This window comes from Arachis ipaensis, chromosome B01 (genome assembly GCF_000816755.2).
Source record: "Arachis ipaensis cultivar K30076 chromosome B01, Araip1.1, whole genome shotgun sequence".
Taxonomy (NCBI): domain Eukaryota; kingdom Viridiplantae; phylum Streptophyta; class Magnoliopsida; order Fabales; family Fabaceae; genus Arachis; species Arachis ipaensis.
The window spans coordinates 31,480,283-31,498,934 of NC_029785.2; the positions used below are offsets into that span (position 1 = coordinate 31,480,283).

At 36.7% G+C, this 18,652-nt stretch overlaps 1 long non-coding RNA gene across 1 annotated transcript; it reads right to left on the bottom strand.

Moving 5' to 3' along the window:
• Positions 13,285-14,025, bottom strand: LOC110269319. Its single transcript, XR_002358284.1, has 2 exons — positions 13,787-14,025; positions 13,285-13,698 (listed from the first exon to the last, which is right to left on the bottom strand). It is a non-coding gene; the product is annotated as an uncharacterized LOC110269319 (long non-coding RNA).

The window sequence follows — 18,652 nt, forward strand, 5'->3', positions numbered from 1 at the left end:
AGTAGCTTGCACCCCATAGATTCCCAGTTTCTTTATTACAGAGAGGGGCATGAGGTTTATCCCTGAACTAAGGTCACACAGAGCCTTAAAGATCATGGTGCCTATGGTACAAGGTATTATGAACTTTCCAGGATCCTGTCTCTTCTGAGGCAATGTTAGTTGATCCAGATCACTTAGTTCATTGGTGAACAAGGGAGGTTCATCTTCCCAAGTATCAATGCCAAATAATTTGGCATTTAGCTTCATGATTTCCCCAAGGAACTTGGCAGCTTGCTCTTCAGTAACATCCTCATTCTCTTCAGAAGAGGAATACTCATCAGAGCTCATGAATGGCATAAGGAGGTTCAATGGAATCTCTATGGTCTCTAGATGAGCCTCAGAGTCCTTTGGTTCCTTAGAGGGAAGCTCCTTATTGATCACTGGACGTCCTAGGAGGTCTTCCTCCTTGAGATTCACGTCCTCTCCTTCCCTTACAGGTTCGGCCATGGTGCTTACGTCAATGGCCTTGCACTCTCCTTTTGGATTCTCTTCTGTATTGCTTGGGAGAGTACTAGGAGGGATTTCAGTGATCCTTTTACTCAGCTGGCCCACTTGTGCTTCCAAATTTCTAATGGAAGACCTTGTTTCATTCATGAAACTTACAGTGGCCTTGGATAGATCAGAGACTAAGTTTGCTAAATTAGAGGTATTTTGTTCAGAGTTCTCTGTCTGTTGCTGAGTGGATGATGGAAAAGGTTTATTATTGTTAAACCTGTTTCTTCCACCATTATTAACGCCCTGTTGAGGCCTTTGATCCTTCCATGAGAGATTTGGATGATTTCTCCATGATGGATTATAGGTGTTTCCATATGGTTCACCCATGTAACTTGCTGAGGTTTCAGCTCAAAGTTGTTTGCTCCAATGGCAGGAATGGAGATGCTTCTTCCATGTAAATTGGAATTAGGTGCAGTAAAGTCACCGAGCATCCTCCTTGCATTATTGTTGTTGGGTTCGGCTGCCATCTCCTTTACTTGTTCGAAATTTTCAATAAGGTTGTCTCTGGATTGTTGTAATTTAGCTTCTCTTAGTTTTCTCTTCAGATTCCTTTCAGGTTCTGGATCAGCTTCAACAAGAATGCCTTTTTCTTTGTCCCTGCTCATAAGAAAGAGAGGAGAAAAAGAAAAGAAGAGAAATCCTCTATGTCACAGTAAAGAGGTTCCTTATTGTTAGTAGATGAATAAATAAATAGAATAAGATGAGAGAGGGAGAGGATTTTCGAAAATAATTTTTGAAAAAGAGTTAGTAATTTTCGAAAATAGTTTTTTTGAAAAAGGTTAGTAATTTTTCGAAATTTAAAATCAAAATTTAAAATAATTAGTTAATTAAAAAGAAATTTTTGAAAGAGAGGGAAGATATTTTCGAGAATTAGAGAGAGAGAGAATTAGTTAGGTGGTTTTGAAAAAGATAAAAAAAACAAACAAAAAGTTAGTTAGTTAGTTGAAACAAATTTTGAAAAGATAAGAAGTTAGGAAGTTAGAAAAGATATTTTGAAATCATATTTTTGAAAAAGATAAGATAAGAAGATATTTTTGAAAAGATATGATTGTAATTAGTTTTTGAAAAAGATTTGATTTTTAAAATCACAATCAATGACTTGATTCACAAGAAATCACAAGATATGATTCTAAAACTTAAAGTTTGAATCTTTCTTAACAAGCAAGTAACAAACTTGAAATTTTGAATCAAAACATTAATTGTTATTGTTATTTTCGAAAATATGATGTAAAATTAAGAAAAAGATTTTTTGAAAAATATTTTTGAAGTTTTCGAAAATAACTAAGAAAAATTAAAAAGATTTGATTTTTGAAAAAGATTTTTGAAAAAGATAAGATTTTCAAATTGAAAATTTGATTTGACTCATAAAAACAACTAGATTTTAAAAATTTTTGAAAAAGTCAAATCTAATTTTCGAAATTTTACGAGAGAAAAAGGGAAAGATATTTTTTTATTTTTGAATTTTTATGATGAGAGAGAAAAACAAGAAAAATGATGCAATGCATGAAAGTTATGGATCAAAACAATGAATGCATGCAAGAATTCTATGAATGTCAAGATGAACACCAAGAACACTATGAAGATCATGATGAACATCAAGAACACATTTTTGAAAAATTTTTAATGCAAAGAAAACATGCAAGACACCAAACTTAGAATTCTTTAATGCTTAGACACTAAGAATCCAAGAATGCATATGAAAAACAAGAAAAGACACAAACCATGCAAATGCAAAGATCAAACAAGAAGACTTACCAAGAACAACTTGAAGATCATGAAGAACACTATGAATGCATGAAAATTTTCGAAAAAAATGCAAGATGAGTATGCAATTGACACGAAACTTATAACATGACACATGACTCAAACAAGAAATACAAATTTTTTTTTTTATTTTTATGATTTTATGATTTTTTTGTATTTTCTTTTAATTTTTTCGAAAATCATTTTGAAAAAGAAAAATAAGGATTCCAAAATTTTTAATATGAATTCCATGAATCTTATGCTCTTTAGTCTAAAGCTCCAATCAAAGGGTTAGGCATGGCTTAATAGCCAGCCAAGCTTTAGTATGTAACTTAGACATGACATGGCTAACATGCCCTACAGTCATGGCTTTACAGCCAGCCAGGCTTCAACATGCTTTATGAAACACTAGAATTCATTCTTAAAAATTCTGAAGAAAAATATATTTTTGAAAACATTTTTTTGTTTTTTTTTTCTTTGAAAACAAAGGAGAAATTTTTGAAAGAGATTTTTGAAAAATTTTTTGAAAACTTTTTGAAAAGAAAACGAAAAGAAAGTTACCCAATCTGAGCAACAAGATGAACCGTCAGTTGTCCAAACTCGAACAATCCCCGGCGACGGCGCCAAAAACTTGGTATGCGAAATTGTTACTCAGGTTGTAAATTATTACATATCTTCACAACTTCGCATAACTAACCAGCAAGTGCACTGGGTCGTCCAAGTAATACCATACGTGAGTAAGGGTCGAATCCCACGGAGATTGTTGGTATGAAGCAAGCTATGGTCACCTTGTAAATCTCAGTCAGGCGGATATAAAATAGTTATGTAGTTTTCGAAATTTAGTATTAAAAGAAGGATAGAAATACTTATGTAATTCATTGGTGAGAATTTCAGATAAGCGTATAGAGATGCTTTCGTTCCTCTGAACCTCTGCTTTTCTTGCTGTCTTCATCCAATCAGTCTTACTCCTTTCCATGGCTGGCTTTATGCAAGGGCATCACCGTTGTCAGTGGCTACATCCCCTCCTCTTGTGAAAATGGTCCAAGATGCCCTGTCACGGCACGGCTAATCATCTGAGGTTCCCGATCATGCTGGAATAGGATTTACCCTCCTTTTGCGTCTGTCACTACGCCCAGCACTCGCGAGTTTGAAGCTCGTCACAATCATTCAGTCATCGAATCCTACTCGGAATACCACAGACAAGGTTTAGACTTTCCGGATTCTCTTGAATGCCGCCATCATTCTAGCTTACACCACGAAGATTCCGATTAAGAGATCTAAGAGATACTCATTCAATCTAAGGTAGAACGGAAGTGGTTGTCAGGCACGCGTTCATAGGGAATGATGATGATTGTCACGTTCATCACATTCAGGTTGAAGTGCGAATGAATATCTTAGAAGCGAAATAAGATGAATTGAATAGAAAACAGTAGTACTTTGCATTAATCTTTGAGGAACAGCAGAGCTCCACACCTTAATCTATGGAGTGTAGAAACTCTACCGTTAAAAATACATAAGTGAAAGGTCCAGGCATGGCCGAATGGCCAGCCCCCCTAAAACGTGATCACAGGATCAAAAATACAATCCAGGATGTCTAATACAATAGTAAAAAGTTCTATTTATACTAAACTAGTTACTAGGGTTTACAGAAGTAAGTAATTGATGTATAAATCCACTTCCGGGGCCCACTTGGTGTGTGCTTGGGCTGAGCTTGAATGTTACACGTGCAGAGGCTCTTTCTGGAGTTGAACGCCAGGTTGTAACGTATTTCTGGCGTTCAACTCTGGTTTGTGACTTGTTTCTGGCGTTTAACTCCAGACAGCAGCATAGAACTGGCGTTCAACGCCCTTTTACGTCATCTAAACTCGGCCAAAGTATGGACTATTATACATTGCTGGAAAGCCCTGGATGTCTACTTTCCAACGAAATTGGAAGAGCGCCATTTTGTTGGAACATGGTTTTTGAGCTAAGAACACAAGCTTGTGAGATTTGAGCCTAATTGTGTGGTTACATCTTATAACCACTTATTTTCCTTCTTGTGTGCATTATTCTCTTTCTATGATTATAATCTTTTATTTGTTTGATTCTCTATGTCCATTATTTTGTGTATTCATGAATTTATATTATTGATGCCATTATTTCATTAACTCACTTATCCAAATAGCCTACCTTTTATCTTCCATTGTTAGCCAATTTGAGCCTATGCTTAACCAACTTGTTCTTAATTTAGCACATTACAAGCCTTAAAGCGGAAAACAATAAATATCCTTATTTGGATCTTTGATTAGCTTAGGCTAGAGTATGTGTATTATTCAAGTGTGGGAATCTTGGGACATTGGGGGAATAAAAGGGTAGTTTTGTATTTTTATTGAAATTATTGGGAATTGGGTACATGCTCATGTATTAATAAAATGTATAGGCCTTATGTATTGATGTTCTTGTATATAGTTTGAAAGAAAAAAAATGAATGAGAAAAATAAAAGAAAAAGAAAAAGAAAAAAATGAAAAAGAAAAGAAAAGGAAAAAAAATAGAATAAGTAAGAAAAAAAAGGAAGAAAAACAATAAAAAGGGTACAAAATGCCCCAAAGTAAAGTTCAATAAGAATCAATGCATAAGTGTTGTGAAATGAAAGAAAGTGCATGAGTATGTAGAAAAGTGAAGAATGGGTAGTTAGCTCTGTTTAGAATTGTATAGGTTGCTATATAGGTTAGGTGGGAAGTTTAAGGTAATCAAAGATTCAAATTTCAACTCCACTTGACCAAATATGCATCCTTACCTTGACCCTAACCCCATTACATCCTATGAGAAGACCTCATGATGAATGTATGCATGCATGAAATATATGTTGATTGTTGGAAGAAAAACAAATCTTAGAAAGCATGATTAGGGGAGAATTGAGAGAATCGACCCTATACACTTGAGCAACTAGAGTGCAAACACTTCTGGTGAGGGTTCGGTGCTCAATTCCTTGATTCCCGGCTTTCATGGGCATTCTTCTTGCAAGTCTACTTGAACTTCGTTTTTATACTTGAATTGGTAGGATTCATGAGTCGTCATAGGACCTTAGCCCTACTTGTGCATGTATGTCTTGGAGATTGATTTATTTTTAACCAAGTTGGTAGAATCATTTTGCATTTAGTTACATTCATATAGATAGATGCATTTAGGTTATTTACATTGAATAAATGTTGATATCCTTTGCTTTCTCTTGGTTTAAGCATGAGGACATGCTTGGTTTAAGTGTGGGGAGGTTGATAAACCCCATATTTAGGGTTTATCTTGTGTTGAATTTAGAGGGTTTTGTCAACCTTTCTCCCATTTATCCAATGAAATAGCATGGTTTTGTAAATTCTCCTTTAATTGTGCTTAAGAATGAAAACATGCTTTTTAGGTCCTTAATTATTTAATCTTGATTTACCTTTGATTCTATTATATGCCTTGATATGTTTGTTAAGTGATTTCAGATTTAGGAGGCAAATATTGGATCAAGGGAATGAAGGAAAAGCATGTAAAAATGGAGAACTCATGAAGAAATGAAGGAATCGCAAAAGCTGTCAAGCCGACCTCTTCGCACTTAAACGACCATAACTTGAGCTACAGAGGTCCAAATGATGCGGTTCTAGTTGCGTTGGAAAGCTAACATCCGGGGCTTCGAAATGATATAAGATTTGTCATAGTTGCATTCGCGCATAGGGGCACGCACGCAAACGGTGCGCGGACGCACCGATGGTGGCACATGCTTCACTTAATGCAACCCGTGGCCAGCGATTTTAGAAGCCTTGTGGGCCCAATCCAACTCATTTCTGATGCTATTTAAGCCAAGGATTGAAGGGGAATCAATATACTTTTGGATACTTTTAACACATTATTTGAGTTTAGGTTAGTTTTGGAGGGAAAGTTAGTTTTTAGAGAGAGAAGCTCTCACTTCTCTCTAGGATTAGGAATTAGGATTAGGATTAGTTCTTAGATCTAGGTTTTCATTCATGCTTCCCTCTACTTTTGCTTCTTAATTCTTTGTTGTTGCAATCATCTTCTTCTATTCTTTTGTTGTAATTTCTTTTATGTTGCTTTTATACTTTGTTGTAGATCTACTTTTGTTCCTTCTCTTCTCTTTCAATTCAATTAGAGGTAATTCAAGAGGTTAACTAAGTGGTAGCAATGGACAATTCTCATCACAATTGAGGAGGATAATGAGGATAGGACTTCCAATTCTCATAACCTTGCCAAGAGCTTTTCATAGTTGTTAGTTTATTTTCATTGCATTTTACATTACTTGTCTCCTAATTCAAAAACCCCCAAAGATACTTCATAACCAATAACAAGGACACTTTATTGCAATTCCTAGGGAGAACGACCCGAGGTTAAATACTTCGGTTTATAGATTTTAGGGGTTTGTACTAGTGACAGACAAATTTTTGTATGAAAGGACTATTGTTGGTTTAGAAACTATACTTACAACGAGGATTCATTTGTGAATTCTAGACCACACAAAAGTCTAATCATCACTCCCCTCTTAAATACTAATCCTAAACAAATTTCAAATTCAAACTTAAAACAGAATCAAAATTCAAATGAAATCCAATCTAACTAATTAATGTTTTTCTCTAGCCAAGCTTTCAATCTTTTCTTCTTGAAAAATTCTCAATCAATGCTGTGATTAGTGGGTTTTTGGTTGAGCTTTGAGAAAATCAGATAATTGTTGAAGAGGATTAGAGGACTTAGTGGGTAAATTGAGTCCCTAGAGAGTGATTAGAGTTTCACGTGAAGGATTCATGTCACACGTGGAGCTCAAACTCAATTTGTTTCACTTACTGGATGGATTACATTGGACGTGGAAAGTCTCACATGGTATGTGGCTTTGTTTTCCCTCAATTTTGGCCTTTGTTTGCTCTATAACATTGTATGTAGAAAAACTCACGTCCCACGTAAACTAGGTGTTGTGCATACGCATGCTATGTAACACCCTAACTTTTAGCACCTCATGATCGTACTAAAAGTTCGGGCGTCGCCTACCTCTACTCCTTAAATTTCATACTATATTTATTTAATATTGAGCCTTTGCGAATATGAACCGAAACCTTTAATTAAGAAAACGAAGATTCTTTATTTTAAATCATATTCTAACAACTCAACTCGTGAATATAATCTTCTATACTCCTGTAGCTCCTCACTAAGTCGCACCTGTAGCTGAAAGGGGTCGAAATAGGGGGTAAGAACTGGGGAGTTCTTAATAGGGTCGGGGTGTATACTTATATTCATTTTATTTTATTCCTTAGTCAACAGTAACACACCACAAAACACAGACAAACTTCAACAAAGCATGACAAGTAATTCACACAGGAGTCAATTAACCAAGAAACACACAGACACGTTCACAGAATTTCACAACATAGATATATGCACAAACAACTATGATGCATGTCTAGTCCTATATAGGCTGTGAGCTCATGTATCGATTTGTTGCCCAATTCCCGACACTAGTCCTGAGATAAGCGTTTCTTGATTCTTTTCTTTCTCTCTTCTTTTCTCTCCTATCTTAAAAACTTAGCATTGTAAAGCTTTTATTCTTAAACTCTTGTTATCTATGTTTTAAATCTCAAACTTTTAAATATTTTATTTTTAACTCAACATTTTTACAAAATTATATTTGAAATCCCACTTATCTCAGTATTTATAAAAGTAACCCTAAACTTTTATAAGTTTTCATTTTTACCCCCATATTTTATTTATTACGCAAAATACCCACAAACTTATATAATTACAAATCGAACCTCGATTTTCATATACAAATATAATGTTACCCTTTAGAAATAAAATTTAATTACTAATATTTCTCTTATACCATAGCCGAAACCCTTAACCTTTTTCTTTCAAAATATTACTTGTATTTTAATCTGTTTTTGAGTTTTTCGATTACCGATTCGCCGTAAGTTTTAATTTAATCTCTTGGCCATCAAACCTCACCAAAACAGTTACAATATATTGCAAAAATTCATCACAAAATGATATCCCAACCCAAAATTTCCCAAAACAGTTCGGTCCCTGCTGGTTTCATCACAGCCAATCCATGAACTTCTCAAATACATGAATATATTGCAAAAATTCAACATAAACTCAATCAAACTCAATCAATAATCAATCATAATATCAAATCACTTATTCAACACACATTTTCTCATTGAAAATTTATCGAAATCCTACCTTCGTACGAAATCAAAATACTCGAAGCTCTGGAGAAGCTTTCTGATCGAGCTGCCAAAGAAGAAAACGTCAGAAATCGCCTATGCCTCCCAGAACTCCAATTGACCGAACTCAACGAAAAAAAAAATTACGTCACCGTCAACTTCTACCAAACAAAAGTGACACCAATACGTAAAAGAGGAAGATACAAAAACTTTTATCGGATTAAATTTTTTATTAGAGTTACAGATCTCAATAAATCGAGCGCCAAAGATGGAAGGTTCCATGGTTCTCCTCACGGTTCACTCTCTTTCTTTCCTTTTGTTAATGGTTCGGTGGTGAATGAAAGAAAATGAGAGTGATTAAAGGCTAATGGTGTTAAATGAAAATTTGTGGTATTAAATCTCATTAGGTTTCATAAGTATATATATGTATATAAGCATGTAAACCACGTTTTTGTTCTTCCTTTTGTTTCCTTATTGGCTTCGACCACTTTCTTTCTTCTTTTCTTCTTTCTTTTTTTTTTAAAATAAAATTCTCAATAAATATAATAAATCATAAATTACTCATTGTTTAATTTTCAAAAACTCAGGTTATTATATCCTACCCACCTTACAAAAATTTTTGCCCTCGAAATTGTTACTTTGAAACAAATTCGAACCTAAATAAAAAAAAAAGTAGGATCCATGAAGAGAAATGCACGCAGAGTCAAAGATAGTATTCGAAAGAAGTCAAGTAGATAATTAGATTTACAAGCAAACAAAGGTATACAAGAACGATAAGGAATGGTTGGAAAATAATCAAATCACATTCTGAGAAGTTCCAAAGCAAGAATTTCAATGAAGATAGATAATGAAGGAAGAGATGCACGATTTCGTGTAGCACGAATAAAGAATATACTTCGAAACCAAGCTAACTTTGCAATCTCTAACGTTCCCAAACCCTGTAAGTTGCATTACCTATTACTTCTATTTCATCCATGATAATCCATTAGTGTTCCCATATACATAAGTCATTAGTAAGTTGGCCAAACTTAATACTATGAGAAATGCAATGGTCGACTAACAACATTAATCAACAGATAGTCATGCATATAAAATCTAAACTTTGTCATTAAGACAAGTCCTATCGCATGACAGACACTCAGAGTATGCAGTAAAGCATAGTCAGCCCAGTCCCAAGGCTCTAACAGGAATGAACTACTCTGATACCATAATGTAACACCTTAACTTTTAGCACCTCATGATCGTACTAAAAGTTCGGGCGTCACCTACCTCTACTCCTTAAATTTCATACTATATTTATTTAATATTAAGCTTTTACGAATATGAACCGAAACCTTTAATTAAGAAAACGAAGATTCTTTATTTTAAATCACTTAACTACAAAGGTATATATATACTCACATAGCATTAAATACATAGATTTATTTCAAGATTCTCAAAATAAATCCTAACCCTCTAAAAACTAAAAACAATAAATGATGAGGAAAAGATAATTCTAACAACTCAACTCATGAATATAATCTTCTATGCTCTTATAGCTCCCCACTAAACCTTCGCACCTGTAGCTGAAAGGGGTCGATATAGGGGGTAAGAACTGGGGAGTTCTTAATAGGGTCGGGGTGTATACTTATATTCATTTTATTTTATTCCTTAGTCAACAACAACACACCACAAAACACAGACAAACTTCAACAAAGCATGACAAGTAATTCACACAGGAGTCAATTAACCAAAAAACACACAACCACATTCACAGAATTTCACAACATAGATATATGCGCAAACATGTATGATGCATGTCTAGTCCTGTACAGGCTGTGAGCTCATGTATCGATTTGTTGCCCGATTTCCGACCCTGATCCTGAGATAAGCGTTTTATATCGCCGTCTCTATCTCAGCCAACGTCCCCTCTATGAGCGTTACGCATTTCCGTCCTCCTGGGGGAACCTTCCTTTCGGTCTCCAGTGAGTGCTATGTAACACCCTACCATACAGAGTCTTATGCTTAAGTCATAATTCAGAGATGGCAAGGTATTACGACCTCTAAAATAAAAATTTAGTACGTATAGTAGTATGAATAATTGATTATAACTAGGAGCCTTTTTAGAAAAAGGGGGCTCACATAATCATCTTGATCCTCATTGATCATTCATTTTTCCCTTGCTTCACTCGCAAGTTACCTCATTCACTAGCTTCTTTTTAATAGCTAGGCATGTCATAATGATTTAAGACATAAATGGTGAGATCGGAGGCTTAGAAGTATGAGATTTGGCTTTTAAAACTCAAAAAGCAACTTTGGGATGAAAACAGGGCCACGCGTACGCGCACTCCACGCGCACGCGTGGATGGCCTCAAAAACTCATCGACGCGCAAGCATCATGCACGCTAACGCGTGGATTAAAGATTTGCCAATCGACGCGCACGCGCCAACCACGCGTACGCGCGGGTGTTCTCGTGCCCCAGGCACAACACTAGCACAGTTCTGGCATAACTCTCTGGAAAAATGGCTGGGCATTGGGTGCAGCACAATCGGCGCACCCGCGCACATCACGCGCACGCGTGGATGGCGCTTTTTGGAAGATCGGCGCGTACGCGCCAGGTGCGCCCACGCGCAAGGGGTCATTCTGCTAAAAATTTTCTAAGTTAAAAGCTGCAGAATTCACAGATTTAAACCCCAATCTTCCAACGGACATAACTTCCTCATTTTAAATCGTTTTTCACCCGTTCTTTTAACGGCATGGACATCCCGGATCCAATTTCATTTCTAAACAGATTTGGTACAAAACGGAGATCCGTAGTCCAAGTTATGTCCCGCCAAAGTGTGCCCAAAAACCATATTTTCATACAAAACCACAAAGTGCCAATTTCAAAACAAGCCATTTGCAACTCTTTTCAAAACCAATCAAAACATGCCCTCACGTAATCTATGAATACCGCAGGAGCGTTCGTCAATCCAAAGGACATTACAGTGTACTCGTAATGACCATAATGAGTCCTGAAAGCGGTCTTAGGGATATCTTCACCCCTCACCCTTATCTGGTGATAACCGGATCGCAAATCAATCTTAGAGAAAACCCCAGCTCCTTGTAACTGATCCATGAGATCATCAATCCTCGGTAATGGGTACTTATTCTTTATGGTGACCTTGTTCAGCTGCCTGTAATCCACACAGAGCCGCATACTTCCATCTTTCTTCTTTACCAGTAACACTGGAGCTCCCCACGGGGAAACACTTGGTCGGATAAAGTTCTTACCCAACAATTCCTCTAACTGAGACTTTAGCTCGGCCATCTCTAACGGTGACATCCTATAAGGAGCACTTGAGATTGGTCCCGCCCCAGGCACCAATTCAATAGCAAACTCGACCTCTCGGTTAGGTGGGAATTCCTCAATATCATCGGGAAACACTTCCGGAAACTCACACACTACTGGAATCTGATCCAACCTTTGATCATCACCCGAAACACCAGTGGTTAACAACAGAATACCCTGACATTCGATTCCAGAACAGTTCACCATCATCGAATTCAAGTAATAATTATTTACCACGACCGGCCCTTCTGTATCTTCCGGCATAAAGTACACTGACTTTGTAGAACAATCAAGCAGGACATGGTTCTCAGATAACCAGTCCAATCCCAAAATAAGGTCAAGACCGATCATCGGTAAGCAGATTAAATTATGGACAAAATCACGCTGCTTGAACCTAAACAAAACTTTCGGGCATCCTAGCCTAGTTACCATGGCTTCATGGGTAGCATTATACACTTTTAAGTCATAACCATCCACCACCATCCTCCGCATCTCACATAATCATCTTGATCCTCATTGATCATTCATTTTTCCCTTGCTTCACTCGCAAGTTACCTCATTCACTAGCTTCTTTTTAATAGCTAGGCATGTCATAATGATTTAAGACATAAATGGTGAGATCGGAGGCTTAGAAGTATGAGATTTGGCTTTTAAAACTCAAAAATCAACTTTGGGATGAAAACAGGGCCACGCGTACGCGCACTCCACGCGCACGTGTGGATGGCCTCAAAAACTCATCGACGCGCAAGCATCATGCACGCTAACGCGTGGATTAAAGATTTGCCAATCGACGCGCACGTGCCAACCACGCGTACGCGCGGGTGTTCTCGTGCCCCAGGCACAACACTGGCACAGTTCTGGCATAACTCTCTGGAAAAATGGCTGGGCATTGGGAGCAGCACAATCGGCGCGCCCGCGCACATCACGCGCACGCGTGGATGGCGCTTTTTGGAAGATCGGCGCGTACGCGCCAGGTGCGCCCACGCGCAAGGGGTCATTCTGCTAAAAATTTTCTAAGTTAAAAGCTGCAGAATTCACAGATTTAAACCCCAATCTTCCAACGGACATAACTTCCTCATTTTAAATCGTTTTTCACCCGTTCTTTTAACGGCATGGACATCCCGGATCTAATTTCATTTCTAAACAGATTTGGTACAAAACGGAGATCCGTAGTCCAAGTTATGTCCCGCCAAAGTGTGCCCAAAAACCATATTTTCATACAAAACCACAAAGTGCCAATTTCAAAACAAGCCATTTCCAACTCTTTTCAAAACCAATCAAAACATGCCAAGTTCATCCCGTTTCTTTGAAATCAATCAAAATATATCAAATTCAACATCAAGCCTCCTCAACTCACACATTGACACACATTACCACAAATTACCAAAATCACTATCTCATCATTTTACCCACTTCACCCAAGTGGCTCAAACTCAAACACATTGACATATCATATACTATTCCTCATGCCAATTCTCAACAACACCAATTCCAATAAATTATTATTGGACACAATCAACATCATACTCACCATCAACATGGTTCAACCCACAATTCAACCATAACCAATCATCAAGTATATATCACAACATGCATATTTCTCATACATCATACCACTAAGGCCTTAATAATCATCATCACATATATGACCACATCATATATCTCAATCATTCAACAACATCAACAATTCAATGCCTATCTTAGGGCCTCTAGCCTAAGTATTTCCTACCACATTACATATTAGATACGGGAAACCGAAACCATACCTTAGCCGATTTTCCCAAGCTCCCCCGGAGCACTTCCAAACCACTTATCCACAAGCTCTCAAGGCCTCAACACCTCCAAGAACAGATTTTTCACCACCAAACCCTTTCCAAGCTTTTCAAAGTCACCAATCAAGCTCCAATACCCACACATACACAACCTAAGCCACAACCATCATACCCATACACAACATCTCAAAACCCAAACATCATAGAACAACAAAATCACACTAGGGTTGAGAATCTTACCACACCCAAGGTCCAAGGAGACAACATTAACCTTCTCCTTCAAGAGAGTTGGGTCCTATAACATCAAAGAACCCAAAATCTCAACATTTTACCCATGAAACTCGAAAATAAGGGCTGAAATTTCGAACAGAAACACGTGGCTTACCTCAAGATTAGTTGTATGGGTTTTGTAGAGCTCTCCGCGGTGAACGCGTGGCCGCAAACGGAGCGGCAATCGGAGCTCTAGATCAAAAGTTATGGTGGTTTGAAGATCAAGTGAGAGATAGAGGTTTGAGAGAGTGTTCTTCCCCCATTTCTTCTCTTTTTCAGCGTGTTTGGTGTTGTGTGAGGAGAGAGAGTGCTGAAAACTAGGGTTTTGGTTTAGTTTAGTTGGGCCAAGGGCCCACTTTGGGTCCGGTTGGACCGGTTTGGTCCGTTCGGTCCAATCTTGGTCCGATTTCCATAAAATTGGTACCGAAATTCTCGTCTCAATTTCCTCTATCATATTAAGCCATAAAAATATCATTTTTGGCTTTCTAGAATAAATTCTCATATATGGGTTAATTAGCCGTTAATTAACCGGGTCTTACATGCTACGCATCACTGTCCTCACTGAGCCGTTCCTATAGTATCAAGTGAGCGTTACGCATCGCCGTCTCTACTAGATACTTGGCACTACGGTCCAAACAGCACTCAATTTCTTTTCAATCTTTGCTCTCTACTCTACTACAGTAGAGATCCCTTTAACTAATACCTTCTTTTGTATCTATTCTACTATGGCAGATGTTCATTATAATCTTTTCAGTCATTGTTCTCTACTCTTCTGTGGCAGAGATCTTTTTACTTAATACATCCTTCTCTTTTTGTTACTTTTTTTCTTTTCTTTCTCATCTTTCTCTTTTATTTTTCTTGCTTCTTTTCTTTCTCTCTTATTTTCTCTCCTATTACTTCATAATATAAATTATCTTCGCATTATTCCCTCGTCTTTCCTTAAGTGTCTTATCAAAAAGAATTATATAGTACTTTAATTAAGTCTATGTTTTCTAAAACTTTTAAAATCAGTCTGTTTACTAAAAACTTAGCATTGTAAAGCTTTTATTCTTAAACTCTTGTTATCTATGTTTTAAACCTCAAATTTTTAAATATTTTATTTTTAACTCAATATTTTTACAAAAGTATATTTGAAACCTCACTTATCTCATTATTTATAAAAGTAACCCTGAGCTTTTATAAATTCCTATTTTTACCCTTTTTCTTTATTTATTACGCAAAATACCCACAAACTTATATAATTACAAATCGAACCTCGATTTTCATATACAAATACAATGTTATCCTTTAAAAATAAAATTTAATTACTAATATTTCTCTTATATCATAGCTAAAACTCTTAACCTTTTTCTTTCAAGTAAATATTACTTGTATTTTAATCTGTTTTTGAGTTTTTCGATTACCGATTTGCCGTAAGTTTTAATGTAATCTATCGGCCATCAAACCTCACCAAAAAAGTTACAATATATTGCAAAAATTCATCACAAAATGATATCCTAATCCAAAAATCACCAAAACAGTTCGGTCCTGCTGGTTTCATCATAGCCAAGCCATGAACTTCACAAATACATCAATATATTGCAAAAATTCAACATAAACGCAGTCAAACTCAATCAATAATCAATCACAACATCAAATCACTTATTCAACACACATTTACTCATTGAGAATTTACCGAAACTCTACTTCCATACGAAATGAAAATACTCGAAGCTCCAGAGAAGCATTCTGACCGAGCTGTCGAAGAAGAAAATATCAAAAATCGCCTATGCTTTCCAGAACTCCAATTGGCCAAACTCAAAGAAAAGAATAGTTACATCACCGTTAATTTTTACCGAACAAAAATGACACAACCACGTAGAGGAGGAAGATACGAATACTTTTATCGAATTAAATTTTTTATTGGAGTTACGTATCTCAAGAAATCGAGCACCGAAGATCGAAGGTTCCATGGTTCTCTTCACGGTTCACTCTCTTTCTTTCTTTTTCTTAATGGTTTGGTGGTGAATGAAAGAAAATGAGAGTGATTAAAGGCTAATGGTGTTAAATGAAAATTTATAGTATTAAAGCTCATTAGGTGTCATAAGTATATATATGTATAAAAGCATGTAGCCACGTTTTCATTCTTCCTTTTGTTTTTTTGAATACTAATGAATTTTAAATTCAAAGTATCATAAAATTTAATTTAATGACTTTTAGAGAAAATGATTTTCTTTAAATAAAATTTTCAATAATATAATAAATCGTAAATCACTCATTATTTAATTTTCAAAAACTAGGGTTGTTATATGCGTCATGCGTATACATGATGGCTCAAAATCTTCTTGCTGTGCGTACACCTGATACATTTGTACGCATGATGGCCAACATCCCAGGTCTATTCTTCTATGTCCTACGTTGAATTAGGGGTCATGCATACGTATGGGTCATGCGTACGCATGAATGAGCATATTTCTTTACTTGTGGGTACGCATGGGTCATGTGTATGCACAACTTCCTTTATGGTGTTGCACGCCAATACTCTTACGCCCCACGTTGAAGTGCCTAATGCCCATGGGACGCTTAATTGGTTTGGCGTGGCACGCTGCTCTCTCCCACATTACACGTGAAGCTTGATTTCCAACACTTGGTGTCCAGGGAGCTCTCTGTTTGGTCCAGAGAGCTTTCTGAGTTACTTCTGCATTTTGCTATTTATGCTCAAAGTGATTTTTAGCCTCCTTTTCTCTTTAATCTTTGTCAATTCTCTTTCAAATTCTCTGAAATCAATAAATACACACTAACTCAAAGTATTTCTCAATTAACCATGAAATCATTGTTTAAATTATAATTATTCTTAGATTATTGAATAAAATTCTAAGAGAAAAACACTAATGATGCAAACGTATCACCTTCCAAAATCTCTCTTCATGCACATAGGTTTTAGCCAATTCTTTCTCCAAGAGATCAATCAGATTTTTGTCTACCATTGTTGGATTTTTTTTAGCACCACAAGTGAGGTTTCTATACTCTCTCCATGTCTTTTCTTGAATTGGTTGCTCCCATAGCTTTCCATTTAACAATTTTAGATCTATATTTTTTTCAACTTCTGGAATAATTGAAACATGGGTGAACCTTGTATGCTCTCTTGCTAAGTTTCTCTATTAATGTGATTAATTTCTTCCAAACCGTACCATCTTTCTTGATTCCAGAAGTGTCTTTTTTTTCTTTGACCACCTTCGCTTGAGAACACAAAAGCGGTCTATATGATCACTACCATTGTCCTCTAAATGGGTAATTGTAGCAGTAGGATATTACTCTCACAAAAATAGCGAGATTAGTCTTCTATCTAACCTTTCTCTGACTGCTCTCTATTGGCAACTCCTATTTTACTATGTGAATTTTAGTCCATTGTAACCATATCAACTAGTAGATCTCTATTAACAAAATCCAAGAAATTCTGAATTGACTGTGGAGATTTTTCTCTGCCTCCATCTTTCTCATGCGTTGCTAGGATTGCATTAAAATCTCCAATTATGAAATATATGTTCCCTAATATGTTGATAAGCTCCAGTAACTCCTCATATTGCCTATTTTGATTTTGCTCAATGTTGTTTAGATGCACGCCACCTATCTCGCAGGTAATTTGTTTTTACGGTTCTGTCACAAAAAAGTGAATAAAATACTGTTCACCTTTTCTAACCTCCACTTTGATTTCTTCCTTCCATGCAACAGCTAGTCCCCCGCTGTCCCCACCGGTTTGACACAAAAACATTCATTATAACCACATTCCTTCAACTGGTTTGTCATAAACGAGGTGGGTTTTTTAGTTTCATCTAAAAAAACCACCTCAGGGGAATGGAAAATCCGAATCCCTTTAATGTTGTGAACTGCTAGGGATTTTCCTAAACCCTGGCAGTTCCACGCCATCAGCTTTATATCTCCGTGGGTGCCTTTGAAAGGTTGGCACTTGCACCCGCTTCAGTTTCCTGTTCTTCTCCCACTTCTTCTCTCATGTCCACCATCCTTTCCTTTAAATACTCCGTAGTTCGTTTAACACTAGCCACCTGCCTAGTATTCTCACCTATCCTGCCGTTTCTTGCAAGATGTTTTAATTTTTGTCTTTTGTTATTGCGCTTTGCCACCACCTTATTGCTTCCCATTTGAAATCTTCTGGATCCTCCAATCTACTGAGAATATGTTAATGCTTCAGATGTGAATAAACAAGTTGGATTAGTGGACGTGAGTTGTTGTTGTGGGAGATTTAGGTTGTTGGGTTCATAATGAGCGTGGTGATAAGGTTGGGATGAGAAAATTTAGTTGTGTTGATCAGCTTGGTGTGCTAGTTGTGGTGAGTCAAATTGACTTGTGGTTGCTGGTTTATCTTGGAATAAGGGTTATAGTTGAATCATGGTTGGGTCATTGTTGTCACTTTGCCTTGGAGTGTTTGGGCGAGATGTATTAAGTGTAATGTTCTGGGGTTGGGATAGTGCAGATGTAGAGGTATTGTTGTAGTAATTTGGAGTTGGGTATAGAAGATGGAGAGTGTGGTTTTGGTTTGGAATGGTATTGGTTTGGTCTCTAACATAAAGTTGTGAAAAGGATTTCAAAAGGCTAACAGATGTGGGCTTCTTTCTTGTGTGATTAACTCCTCCCTCCTTCCTTCCAAAATTTGGGTTATTGTTCTCCTTTGAATCATCCACTTTCCATCGCATTTGATCCTCCTTCATATTTGCACTCCATTTCAATAATAGCTGTTGTTGATCTTGCAAATCCTCTAGGAATTTATTCCAGTTTCTGAACCCATGACTAATAAAGCCACAGTAGCTGCAATAAAGACCCAAGCATTCATATCTCAAC